The 13,944-nt window shown below is 39.1% G+C and overlaps 1 long non-coding RNA gene across 1 annotated transcript in view; it reads right to left on the minus strand.

Annotated features, from left to right (window-relative positions):
* Window positions 1-13,925, minus strand: part of LOC103884516 — a 53,063-nt gene extending 39,138 nt beyond the window's left edge. Inside the window, exon 1 of the long non-coding RNA XR_647133.4 lies at window positions 13,487-13,925. This is a non-coding gene — a long non-coding RNA (uncharacterized LOC103884516). The remainder of the gene's footprint in view (window positions 1-13,486) is intronic.
* Window positions 13,926-13,944: the final 19 nt, after the last annotated feature.

The following is a 13,944-nucleotide window of genomic DNA, read 5'->3' on the forward strand; positions in this document are numbered from 1 at the left end:
ATAATGTTGAGCTTAATGATCTGTAATTGGTACTAATTAATGCTATTTTCAATAGTCAATTAAAAGTTACAAAAATTGATGTACTTATAAAATAATGTAAGTAAACATTCATAGTTATAAGATTTAACAGATGAAAAGATTTATATAAAAATAGCAAAATGGAAGGTTTCAAATTATTATACTCAAGATGTTACAATGAACAGTTTAAAAGGACAAGATAGAACTCAAATGCCCATCAGTGATAGACTGGATTAAGAAAATGTGGTACATATACACTATGGGATACTATGCACCCATCAAAAGGAATGAGATCATGTCCTTTGCAGGGACACGGATGGAGCTGGAAGCCATTAACCTCAGCAAATAACGCAGGAACAGAAAAACAAACATCACATGTTCTCACTTATAAGTGGGAGCTGAACTATGAGAATACATGGACACATCATGGGGAACAACACACACTGGGGCCTGTCCAGGGGACAGGAGGGACAGCATCAGGAAGAATAGCTAATGGATGCTGGCCTTAATACCTAAGTGATGGGTTGATCCATGCAGCAAACCATCATGGCACACGTTTACCTATGTAACAAACCTGCACATCCTGCGCACATACCCCAGAACTTAAAAGTTGAAGGAAAAAAAACTGTTGGTGGGATTGTAAACTAGTTCAATCATTATGGAAAACAGTATGGCGATTCCTCAAGGATCTAGAACTAGATGTACCATATGACCCAGCCATCCCATTACTGGGTATATACCCAAAGGATTATAAATCATGCTGCTATAAAGACACATGCACACGTATGTTTATTGCGGCACTATTCACAATAGCAAAGACTTGGAATCAACCCAAATGTCCATCAGTGACAGATTGGATTAAGAAAATGTGGCACATATACACCATGGAATACTATGCAGCCATAAAAAAGGATGAGTTTGTGTCCTTTGTAGGGACATGGATGCAGCTGGAAACCATCATTCTTAGCAAACTATCACAAGAACAGAAAACCAAACACCGCATGTTCTCACTCATAGGTGGGAACTGAACAATGAGATCACTTGGACTCAGGAAGGGGAACATCACACACCGGGGCCTATCATGGGGAGGGGGGAGGGGGGAGGGATTGCATTGGGAGTTATACCTGATGTAAATGACGAGTTGATGGGTGCAGCACAGCAACATGGCACAAGTATACATATGTAACAAACCTGCACGTTATGCACATGTACCCTACAAGTTAAAGCATAATAATAATAAATAAATTTAAAAAAAAAAAAGGATCAGATAGATAATAATTTAGATCAGTGTAATAAAGACCAGCTTTCACCTTGGACCAGAACTTAAAATAAAAGTTGAAGAAAAAAAAAAACAGACAAGATACATAATAATTTAGATCAGAGTAATAAAGACTAGCTTTCACCTTGGAGTAATTTCTGAAACCTCAGTTTTCTTTAAAAATGATTTACCATGTATTGAATTCTGAGAGAAGATAAACCTTTTGCTGAAATGATAGTAATTAATACCTCAAAGTAGAAACTTATATTCTTGCTTATTTAAAATTCTCTCTCGTTAAAAATGGAAGCCAGACACTTTATCTATAAATGCTTTCTTTGTTGGCATTGTGGGACTAAAATGCACTCCACACGTTGTTGGCCTTTCTCATACAATTCCCTATATTAATTCTTTTCTCTCTCCTCACCCCTTTCCCCCTTTCCTTTGCCTCAGTGAATCCTTCCTAGATTCCATTTCAGACCCAGCTCTTTTTCAGATCTTTGCAGCCACAAAGCTGTTCTCATTCCCTGATCTCCTTTGATGCTTAGTGTTTTCATCAAAATCCTATCACACACCGTTTCCATTGCTAGTTTTTCAAGTACATGTTTGTAAACTCCCTGAAGGCAGAACAATCTTTGAATCCATCCCTCTATCAGAGATGCTCGATAAATATATGTTGCTTGATAACAAAAGTCTATCCTCATGTCTGAATACTTTATATTCACCCTTTTGAATGGAATATTTCCAAAACATTTTCTATATTTCCTTTTTTTCTAAATAGACAATCCCAAATATAATCTTAACAACACAGAATAGTAATTATTGAAATGGGAGAGTTCCTGATCCCCCTCAAAGGATGTGCAACGCGGGTGTGACTCGCCTGTTCAGTCACCGTTGCTCAAACCCCTGACAAGAAGGGGAGCATGCAGACTGTAAGGTGCAGGAGTCAGGGCAAGTGCTTTGGGCTCCAGCCCCGCAGTGGTGTCTAGGGGTGGGTGCCTGCAGCCCCAGTGTTACAAGGCTCTTTTAGCATTGCCGTCCACAGACAGCATAACTGTTAACCAGCTCAATGGACTCTCTGTCTTTTTGCAAGGGCAGAGGGCCAGTGTGAGAGCTTTCTGTATCCCAAGCTCTTGCCCAGCATCCAGGAAGAATTAGGTTGCACACAGACTTGAAGGATGAATGCAGGGTTTTAATGAGTGGTAAAGGTGGCTCTCAGCAGGATGGATAGGGAGCTGAAAGTGGGGATGCAGTGGGAAGATTATCTTCCCCTGGAGTTTGGCCATCCAGAGGCTAAACTCCTCTCCCACCACCCCCAGTCTAACTCCTCTTGGCGTTCAGATGTTCCTCCTCTTCTCTCTTTCTCTGCCACTTCATTCTGCCATTCATCTGCTTGTCTCCTCATCTCATCTGCTCGTCTGCTTCTGGAGCCTAAAGTTCAGGGTTATATGGGTACCAAATGGGGGGCATAGCAGGTCAAAAGGCAACTTTCAGGGCACAAAAATAGAAATGCCCGTTCCCACTTAGGGCCAAGGGTCTCCAGGCTTCAGGGTGGGGCTTTTGCTGGGGAACCACCCTCTTCTATCCAGTATTTCCCTGTCTCTTGTCCATATTATGATCACTAATTTTTATGCTAAATTGTGATTCAGTAGTCTCAGTCTCTCTCTCCTCCCTTCCTCTCTCTTTCTCTGAGCAATCACTGCTGCAGTAAATGTCCCTGTCTCTATGAGTCTTCTAATTTTCATATCTAGTTTTGTAATTCAAAAAAAATTCTGATTATCCTTGGCAGAGCTGTTAGAATTATTCATAAAATCAGTGAGGCTGAGCAAGGTGGCTTATATCTGTAATCCCAGCACTTTGGGAGGCTGAGGCAGGACAATGGCATAAGCTCAGGTGTTTGAGACCAGCCTGGGGAACATAGCAAGACTTTGTCTCTACTAAAATTAAAAGTAAAAATAAAAAATAGCTGAGCATGTCAGCATGTGCTTGTAGTCCTAGCCATTTGGGAGGCTGAGGTGGAAAGAGGATCACTTGAGCCCAGATTGAGGCTGCTGTGAGCTGTGATTGCACCACTGCACTCCAGCCTGGGCGACAGAGCAAGACCCTGACTTGGAAGCAAAAATAAAACTGAGAAATCCCAGAGTGAGATGTATGGAGTTTAAGGCTTCACTTCCATCATTCTTTCAGCAACAGAGGGTTTTTTTCTCCTCCATGCACCCAGTTGAAATTCCTAGTAATTTACAGTATAATTTTTGTTTTGTTTTGTTTTGTTTGTTGTTGTTATTGTTTAAGACAGAGTCTCTATCACCCAGGCTGGAGGGCAGTGGCACGATCTCTGCTCACTGCAATCTCCACCTCCCAGGCTCAAGTGATTCTCCTGCCTCAGGTTCCCAAGTAGCTGGAATTACAGGCCATGTGCCACCACCCCCAGCGAATTTTGGTATTTTTAGCAAAGATGGGTTTTTGCCATGTTGCCCAGGTGGGTCTCGAACTCCTGGTCTCAGGTGATCTGCCCACCTCAGCCTCCCAAAATGCTGGGAGTACAGGCATGAGCCACTGCACCTGGCCTATTTGGGGTGCAATTTTTCAAAATGCACCCCAAATGCCTAAGTTGCTCAAATATATCTCTTTCAAACTGAAGAATGAATGCTGAATCTCTATATGATACTCCAGAGAAAACAAAAATTACACATCAGTGTTGCCATTGGCAATATGTAGAAAACCTCCAATTAAGAACTACGCTTCAAAGGCATTTTTAAAAGTCTGTAAACTACTGACAGTTGTCCACTTCTCCTGAGTATTCTCATATTCATTCTTCATTTAAAGAATATTGCTTTTTGAAAGAGTAGGGGCAACACAAATTAAAATATTTCAAAGGAGTCAAGCCAGTGAAACAAAACTGGAATGGAACTTGACCCCTCCAAAGGAAAAAACAAAAAGCGGTATTTTAAAGGTTTGATGGATGATCTACCTTCCCTTGTTCTAAACATTTCATCAGAATTACCGCTCCCCCTAACCCGATCTTCTGGACCAAACATTGGAAATCTGTCCAAGGTACATAAGCCATGGACCTTCAGTATGTCAAAGATTATTAAATTTTCAGGAAAAAAATTATATTGTTCAGTATAAGAAGATACATGGGTCTATGTAAAAAAACTTATTTTTTGGTCTGAAATTATTACAAATATTTAAGAACACCAGTTAATAGGGTGCACAAGAGTTGACTTTAGAAGGCAATATCACAGTATATTACTCTGAGAAGAAAAAATAATGAAGTTTTAAGATATATTCACAATGCCTTCAAACACTGCTTTTCAAATGCTACTACAAATGCTACTATAGTGCCCTCTGGTGGTACTTTTTTGTTTTGTTTTGTTTTTCCATCTGCTAAACCCTATTTTCTTTGAGAAAAAGAATTTGCAAAGAGATGATAATAGCATCTTTCACTTATATCATAGTTAACATTTTAAGTATTTTCATATGTATTATTTCATCTGATGAGCTTCTTGAGGGCAGGACTATTTTCATATTCTTTGAGAGGCTTGCAGAGAGGAGGCCTCCAGCAATGCACCTTGTGAAGCAGGCAAGAACTTTACTGAATGAATCCTGTATTACAGAGAAAACAGGCACTATTTTTCTTACTGGTTTATGAGAATCATAGCACCTGCAAGCTGAACATTGTCTTAAGGATGAATGGGAACAGTAGGAAAGTGTCTTTGTTCTTAGGGGATACTTGCTGAAGAAGATAAGGGTGAATTTCATGAGTTTTGAAACTTCCTTTCAAATATTTCATCAAAAAAAGTGTGTGTGTGTGTGAGAGAGAGAGAGAGAGAAAGAGAGAGAGAGAGAGGGAGAGAGAGAGAGAGAAAGTAAGTGTGGCAAAAAATATTGGTACACTTAGGTGAAGGACATAGAGATGTTTATTGTCCATTTTTCAAATTTTGAAATCTTGAAACTTTTCAAAGTAAAAAGTTGGGTGAAGAAACATGGATGGTTTCCAACTCCAAATTCAATAAGGGAATCACTTTTTAAAACATGTCTGGTAGGTCAGCCGTCCTTCGGCTTAACATACACACAGACCAATTTCTTCCTTATGGCTAAAGCTAAGCTCTGCCTTCCTCATTCTGCTCTCTGGAGTATCACAGAGTATGTCCAGTCACCCAGAGAGCTAAAGACTATTGGCATGCCTCTCCCCTACTCTTCCCACTACCACCAAGTCCTCTTTATTCCTAATTAAATGGCTCTAAGTATAACTTAAACTCAATGTTCTATATACAGTCTGAATAACATTCTTATTTGGAAATATAGGCCAGTAAATGCCATCTCTATGTATTCTCTTGCCAGCCATCTCCTATTGTTGACAAATACTGAGTTTTATAAAATTCCGAAATATATCCACTCTAAAATGCTACTAAACCAGACTGCTCTTTTCTAGAAACTTTATTTTTTAATTTTTTTCTTTCATATCTCTTAGGCACTATTATTCTATAACTTTAAACCCAAGGATAGGCCAGGCATGGTGGCTCACACCTGTAATCCCTAGCACTTTGGGAGGCCGAGGGGGGCAGATCACGAGGTCAGGAGATCAAGACCATCCTGGTTAACACAGTGAAACCCCATTTCTACTAAAACTACAAAAAAAATTAGCCGGGCATGGTGGCAGGCGCTTGTAGTCCCAGCTGCTCGGGAGGCTGAGGCAGGAGAATGATGAGAACTGGTGAGGCGGAGGCAGAAGAATGGCGAGAACCCGGGAGGCAGAGCTTGCAGTGAACCCAGATCGCGGCCCTGCACTCCAGAGTGGGCGACACAGCGAGACTCCATCTCAAAAAAACAAAAAAAAACAAAAAAAAACCAAAACAAACAAACAAAAAAACAAGGATAGACCATTTATCTTCCCTGAAGTTTCAAGGTCTTTTTGAAAGAAATCATAGGTAAACAAGGTACTTAATAATATAGAAGAAAAACAATACCATCCTATGATTTGGTATTAAATAACTTTTTATCACTTTCTCCATTTCTGCCAATAAAATTATCTTCTATAGGCCTGCTTATAATATAGCTAATAAAATTTCAGAAGCTGACCTTAAAAATGAAAGTCTTTATAATTAACCAAAGAAATCTGAGAAAAAGATATCCCTTCTCCTTGCAGCTATGAAAAGAGAAACATAATTCTGCATCATGAAGTATTTCAAAAAATCTGATTTGATAAGATATTAAATTAAGAATGTTCCAAAAAATATCCACTTGTTATCCTCAGCAATATGGAGCTGTGTGAATATTCATAATTGTTACTAGAACCTCTTCTGTTCCTTGCTAAAAAGAAATCCATTCTCTGTAATATAAATGTTATTTGAACCAAAATGTCTTATAAGACTCCAAAGTGTTACAAAGTGTTGCTTTGTCCTGTGAAAATAACCTCCAAAAGGAATCTGTAATTCTGATTGTCTTACTGACAAGGTTTTGACCTGGGAAAAATGTTGTAAGAATACATCTCTGTATTTCTAAGCAGTATTTTAGTTTTTCTGCTAAGTTAAAAGAAAACCATTAGCATTTTCCTTTCCGCCTACATGTATAACAGAATAATTTAAAGCTTATGCCTTAATTTTTTAAATCTCAGAGTCTCAGTCTATGTTTAATTTATATTAATAAATTCATGGATGATGGTAGAAGTAGAAGCATGACAGAGCCAGAAAACAATTCTATATCCAGAGTAAGTGTTGGTCCCAGTGAGAACAAATTTCTGCCTCCTCCATGATGAAAGAGATCAAATGTAAGCAACCTGTCCCATAGAAACTGTCTAGTCCCCTTGAGTTACTATACCATATTGGGGACTCAGGGTTGGTGGTGCTACTTCTCAATCTGGTATTCAGCAATGTCAGAGTCAGAATAACCTTGGTAAGAAAATACCTATGACGTTGGGCCCACGCTTATATCCATGGCCACTACATTTACAAGCCCATGGAGCAAGCACTTGGATACCCTTCTGAACAACATCCCCAAGGTGGATCATCTTGTTCACCTAATTATTGACAATGTCCTTCAAAATCAGACCTTTTGGTGAGAAGCACATGGAAAATAATTTTCCTCACTCAGTGACCATTACGAAAGGTCCATCACACTTCTACTCCAGATTTCCTCGTTACCAATCTTACAATCATATTCTTTCAAAGTCCCTGATCATCTGACCAAATCATTAATTACTACCCATAAGCCAATGTAGATCTTTACCTCAGGCGATTTCATTCCTGTCCAAGAGGGTTCACAGAAATATAATACTTGAAGTTCTATACCGCAGCAAGATTTTTCCAAGTCTGCCACTACCAACTACCAGGATATTGTGCAGAGCATTTCTAAACCAAGCTGTAATTCTCTTCCTGCTCTTTGAACATTTTTGGTGCTGTACATTCTATGGGTTTTGACAAATACATAGTAACATGTATCCACCATTTTAAGTATACAAAATAGTGTCACTGTCCTAAAAATTTTCTGTGCTCTAACTATTCATCCCTCCCTCCCCTCAAAACCAAGAAAACCACTGACCTTTTTACTGTCTTCCTAGTTTTGCCTTTCCAAAATGTCATATAGTTGGAATCTTACAGTATGTATAGCCTTTTCAGATTGGCTTCTTTCACTTAACAATACGCATGTAAAATTCCTCTATGTCTTTTCATGGCATGATAGCTTATTTCTTTATAGTGCTTAGTAATATGTCATTGTCTGAGTGTACCACAGTTTATCCACTCACCTACTAAAGGACATCCAAGTTTTGGCAATTAAGAATAAAGCTGCTATAAACAACAGTGTACACGTTATTGTGTGGAAGTAAGTTCACAGCTCATTTAGGTAAATACTAGGGAGCACAACTGCTAAATCATTTGATTAGTATGGTTAATTTTGTAAGAAAGTACCAAACTATCTTTAAAAGTGGCTGTACCATTTCTGCATTCCTATCAGCAATGAATGAGAGTTCCTCATGCTCCACATCCTCACTAGTATTTGCTAGTGTCGGTGTTTGGAATTTTGGCCATTCTAATGTAGTAACATCTCATCATTGTTTTAATTTACAATTGACTAATGACATATGATGATGAACACCTTTTCATATGTTTATTTACCATCTGTAAATTTTCTTTGGTTCGAAGTCTGTTCATGTCTTTTGCCCATTTTTAAATCAGGTTGTTAGTTTTATTATTGTTGAATTTTAAGGGTTCTTTGTGTTTTTTGGACAACAGTCTTTCATCAAATAAATATTCTGTGAATATTTTCTATCAGTCTGTGGCTTGTCTTTTCTCATGACACTGTCTTTCATAAAATATTTTAATAAAGTCCCGCTTATCAATTATTTCTTTCATACATGCCTTTCATGTTGTAATTTAAAAGTCATCACCATACCCAAGGTCATCATCTAGGTTTTCTCCTATGTTATCTTTTATGAATTTTATAGTTTTATAATTTACACGTAGGTCTGTGATCCATCTTGACTTAATTTTTGTGAAGGGTATAATGTCTGTGTCCAGATTCTGTTTTTTTCCATGTGAATGTCCAATTGGCCCATCATCATTTATTGAAAAGACTATCTTTTCTCCATTGTATTACCTCTGCCCCTTGGTCCAAGATCAACCAACTATATTTATGTGGGTCTATTTGTGAGTTCTCTCTTCTGTTCCTTTGTCTTTCATTAATAACACACTGTCTTGACCACTGCAGCTTTACAGTAAGACTTGAAGTCAGGTAGTATCAGTCCTCCAACTTTATTCTCCTCTTTCAATATTCAGTTGACCAATCTGGGTCTTTTGCTTCTCCACATAAACTTTGAAATCAGTTTCTCAATATCCACAAAATAATCTGCTGGGATTTTTTTTTTATTGGGATTTAGTTAAATCTATAGAGCAAGTGGGAATAAATGACAATTTGACAATGTTGATGCAGAATATCCACATACATGAGACATTTCTCCATTTATTTAATTTTTTTTATCAGAGTTTTGTAATTTACCTCATAGATCTTGTACACATTTTGTTATATTTCTACATAAGCATTTCATTTCTGGGGATGCTAATGTAAATGGTATTGGATTTTTAATTTCAGATTCCACTTGTTCATGGCTGGCATATAGGAAAATGACTGAAATGTGTGTATTAAACTTGTATCCTGCAACCCTGCTATAATCACTTATTAGTTCCAGGAGACTTCTGTCAATTTTTTCAGATTTTGTAAATAGATAAATGTTATCTGTAAGCAGACTGTTTTATTTCCTCCTTTCTAATCGATATACATTTTATTTCCTCTCCTTGTGTTATTCTATTAGGTAGGATTTTCAGCAAGATGTTGAAAAGGAATGGTGAGACGGGACACCTTTTTCTTGTTCCTAGTCTTAGCACGAAATCTTCTAGTTTCTCACCGTTAAGTTTGATGTTAGCTGCAGGCTTCTTGTAGATGTTCTTTATCACATTGAGAGAGTTTCCTTCTAATACTCATTTGCTGAAAGTTTTCATCATGGATAGGTGTTGAATTCTGTGAAATGTTTTTTACTCCACCTATTGCTATGGGATTTTCTTCTTCTTTAGCCCATTGATGTGATGGATTACATTATTTTTCTAATGTTGAACCAGCCTTGTATACCTGGGATAAATTCCACATGGTTGTGGCATGTAATTATTCTTAAACATTGTTGGATTCAATTTGCTAATACTTTGTTGGGGATATTTGTATCTAGGTTCATAAGGGATATTGGTCTGTAGTTTTCTTTTCTTGTAATGTCTGTGGCTTTGGTATTACAGCAACGCTGGCCTCATAAAATGAGTTAGGAAGTATTCTCTCTGCTTCCATCTTCTGAAAAAGATTGTAGAAAATTGGTATAATTTCTTGCTTAAATGTTTGGAAGAATTCATCAGTGAACCCATGTGGGCTTTGTGCTTTCTGTTTTGGAAGGAACATTTGTTTGGTGTTTAAGCTTTCTGGATCTGTGGTTTGTTTCCTGACATTAATTTGGGGAAATTCTCATAGTTGCTTTGAATATTGCTTCTGCTCCTTTTGCTTTCTTCTCTTTCTGGTACTCCCATACAGGTATATGATATCCTGTTCCATTTATTCGTTTCTTCTCTTTGCTTTCTTGTTTTAACAGTTTCTATTAACATACCCTCAAGCTCAAAGATTCTTTCCTTAGTCACATTGTTACAGTATTTTTTCTGTCATTTATTTTCAGTTCTTTCTTAGAATTTCCATCTCTCTGCTTACATTATCCATTGTTCTTGCATGTTGTCTACTTTTCCCATTAAAGCCCTTAGCATACTGTAAAAATTAAAGTAGAGGTTCCTCTTCAAAGACTTTCCTCCCCATTTAATTAGGAATAAAGAGTAACTTCTCTTAGAAGCAAAATTTATTCAAAGACCTGTGCTCCTAAATATTTGCCCTGGCATGCTGATATTAGTCCAAGCAAGGATTGGTCATGGCCTGTTCCTCTTCCTTATTTAAAAGTGTTTTTACCTTTCTCAGCATTCCACAAGTTACCTCCTCCTTCCTTTGTTCTCCTCTACCTTTGCCTCTTTTAAAAAGTTCTAAGTTGCTAGTCAGTCACGACAAATACAGAATGTGAGGTCCCATTCCAGCCAATGGAAACCGGACACAGCAGTAGGGTGGACGCATCAGGTTATAAATGACCCTGTCTCCTTTGTTTGGTGTATTCTCGGGCAAAACTGCTGGCAAGTGTACCCTTCCTGCAGAAGTAAAAATGGCCTTACTAAATTAAATTTATGTTCAAGTACTATTTCTTTACGGTACCAGGGAACGAGCATTTCAAACAATATTAATCATAGTTGTTTTAAATTCATGGTCTGATAATACCAACATCTCTGTCATTCTCTGGGTTTGGTTCCGCTGCTGCTTCTGTCCATTCAAACTATGTTGCCTTTTAATGTGCCTTGTAATTTTGTATTGAAAGGCAGATAAAATATACTGGGTCAAAGGAATTGCAGTAAACAGCCCTTTAGTAATGTAGTGGTAAGATATACAGGAAGGGGAAGTGTCCTATAGTTCTACCATTTTATCTCATTCTTTTAGTAAGCCTGGGTCCCTAGGCTGTAAACTTCAGTTCTCAGTTTGTTTTGCCACCCCCTTAGGTGGTACAGAATGTCTAGAGGGAGCTGGAGTTGGGTATTTCCTTTCCCCCAGGGCAGTTAACCACATGTAAAAATCCCAGTACACTAGGCTCTAGTAAAATAGTTTCTTTTGATGGCAAGTCTTGTTAAGAAAAAAATGCTCTAGAATTTTTCAAAATAGTTCCTTTTACACTCCTCATGCAGGAAGCAATTGGAGATTTTTCTCTGATCTTCTCTGAGAATTCATGGAGGTAAAACTCACAAAAGTGTGAAAGCCCCCCAGAATCTTTAACTCTCAAACTAATCCATAACGAGCCTCCGGCAATTCATTAATTAGAGCCCAGACTTTCCTACTCCAGTAATGCTTCCTGCAAAGGTGCATTTCTATGGTAAGTTGTGATTCTTTGAATCCACCCATCTGCGTCTCTAATTTTGGGGAAGCTGTTTTCCCTGTGACCCCACTTCTCCTACAGTTCTAAGAAGAGTTGTTAATTTCTCATTTTGTTTCGCTTTTTAGTTCTTGTTAGGATGGAGTGATGACTTCTAAATTATTTACATGTCAGACCAGAAACCTGAAGTCTTGTCTATTATTGTTAAACAAGGTACTACAAAAATGCAAGTGTCTCTTTCCAGAAAATAGACAGTATATCTGCAATAGGGAAAAGAAAACTAACTCTCTGCCAAAACTCTTTTTTTCCTCACTAGAAACTGCTTGCTGCATTCCAAGCGGAAGTATTGGCATACACAAAGGCCTGGAATCAAGAAAAAGCATAGTCCTTTTAAGGAACTACAAATGTTCCTTAAAGGTTGGTGTGAAATTTGGCAGAAGAGCAGGAAATAAGGATAGAGACATATACAGAATGAAGTAATTCAGGGCCTGACTGGCCTAAAGACTTTGGATTTTATCCATTTGTTCTCCCTTGAATATTTTTAAATAGAAGAATGGTATTTGTTTATAGCCTACATCATTCAAAAATTATTGAAGGAAATTAGGAAATGGCATTGATTGATGTTACGTTTTGATTAGTGTTACGCCACTAACAGGGCTTTCCTTTTTAAGTATCAGATTCAAGGGCCTGGCATCAAAGAAATCAGATGGGAGGATCTTTCAGTAATCCTGTAAGAAATTATGAAAGCCTGAACTAACGCAGCAGCAGTGGGGAGAGAGGGGCACAAGACCAGATAGATATTTAGGGTTTGGTGACAAACTGAATGCAGGGACTGAGGGAGAGGGAGAAGTTGACTCTCATGTTTCTGGCTGGGGCAAGTACGTGAAGAGTGTCAACACACAGAGGGAAGAGTCCCTTTAAGGAGAAAATATTAATACGAGTTTTAGGAGTTGCATTCGATTGTGAGATATCCTAATGCAGACAGAAATCCAGTCCAAGTCTGGAGTTTAGGGGCGCCATCCTGGTTGGAGATAATAATCTGGTAGTCATCTTTCCATAAATAGAAGTTAAAAGCCATAGTGTGAGTGAGAGAGTGGAGTGAAGGGATGGAAAGACTTTGGACATAATCTTACCATATGTACCCAGGAAAAAAGCCATGAAAAAGACTGAAAAACAGACAGAGAAGAGCAGTGTGTCTGATAGAGCTATTTTAACAAAATCCAGCATTTACAACAGAGTTTAAGAGTAAACCGGCAGGCCAGGTGCAGTGGCTCATGCCTGTAATACCAGCACTTTGGGAGGCTGAGGTGGGCGAATTACTTGAGGTTAGCAGTTCGAGATCAGCCTGGCCAACATGGTGAGACCACCCCCCGCCCCCCGGACCCCACTCCCCATTTCTACTAAAAATACAAAATTGAGCCAGCGTGGTGGCGTCTGCCTGTGATCCCAGCTACTCAGGTGGCTGAGGCACGAGAATCGCTTGAACCTAGGAGGCGGAGGTTGCAGTGACCCGAGATCGCACCACTGCACTCCGGCCTGGGCGACAGAGCGAGACTCTGTCTCAAACAAACAAAGTGTAAACCGGCAAAAATACTCCATTCTCTCTCTCTACACTCTGGCCCACTCTTAACACATCAAACTGTCCAGGATCAGGAGACGTTTTGTTCCCCTCATCTCCTCCTTCCAACTCTGCCCACGTTCTGCTGTCTCCCCAAAATCCTACCTACCCTTCAGGAACTGCTGGAATGGGAGCATGGGAAGTTTTCAGCAAACGCCTCTGTCTTTCTTTGTGGCCCCTTTATTCCCACAGCTCTGTGTCCTCTCCCTATGGCGAGTCCCTTGAGGGGCTCTATCTTACTCCTTGTGTCTGCAAGCACACATAATGCGTATTAGAGGAGGAAGCATTTGCCAGTGGAGCACAAAGCTGTTGCAGGTCTCTTACTGGTTCTCAGGCGCTATCAGTGAAATTCCCGTTCCCTCACCGTCCATATCTGTAATTTGCAAGCCTCATCTACGATAACTGGTGTAAAGTTACACAGGGGAGCCCTTTCCGGACAAAGAAACGAATTCTGCAATAAGGCTGTCGGATTTTAGCCACGAAACCGGCACCGCGCAGCCTCGCCAGCGAGTGCACCCGGGAACCTACAACCTAGGGGCACACACCACAGCTCGACCACCGCCCTTC

The sequence above is a fragment of the Papio anubis genome, chromosome 3 (assembly GCF_008728515.1).
Source record: "Papio anubis isolate 15944 chromosome 3, Panubis1.0, whole genome shotgun sequence".
In the NCBI taxonomy this organism is placed as follows: domain Eukaryota; kingdom Metazoa; phylum Chordata; class Mammalia; order Primates; family Cercopithecidae; genus Papio; species Papio anubis.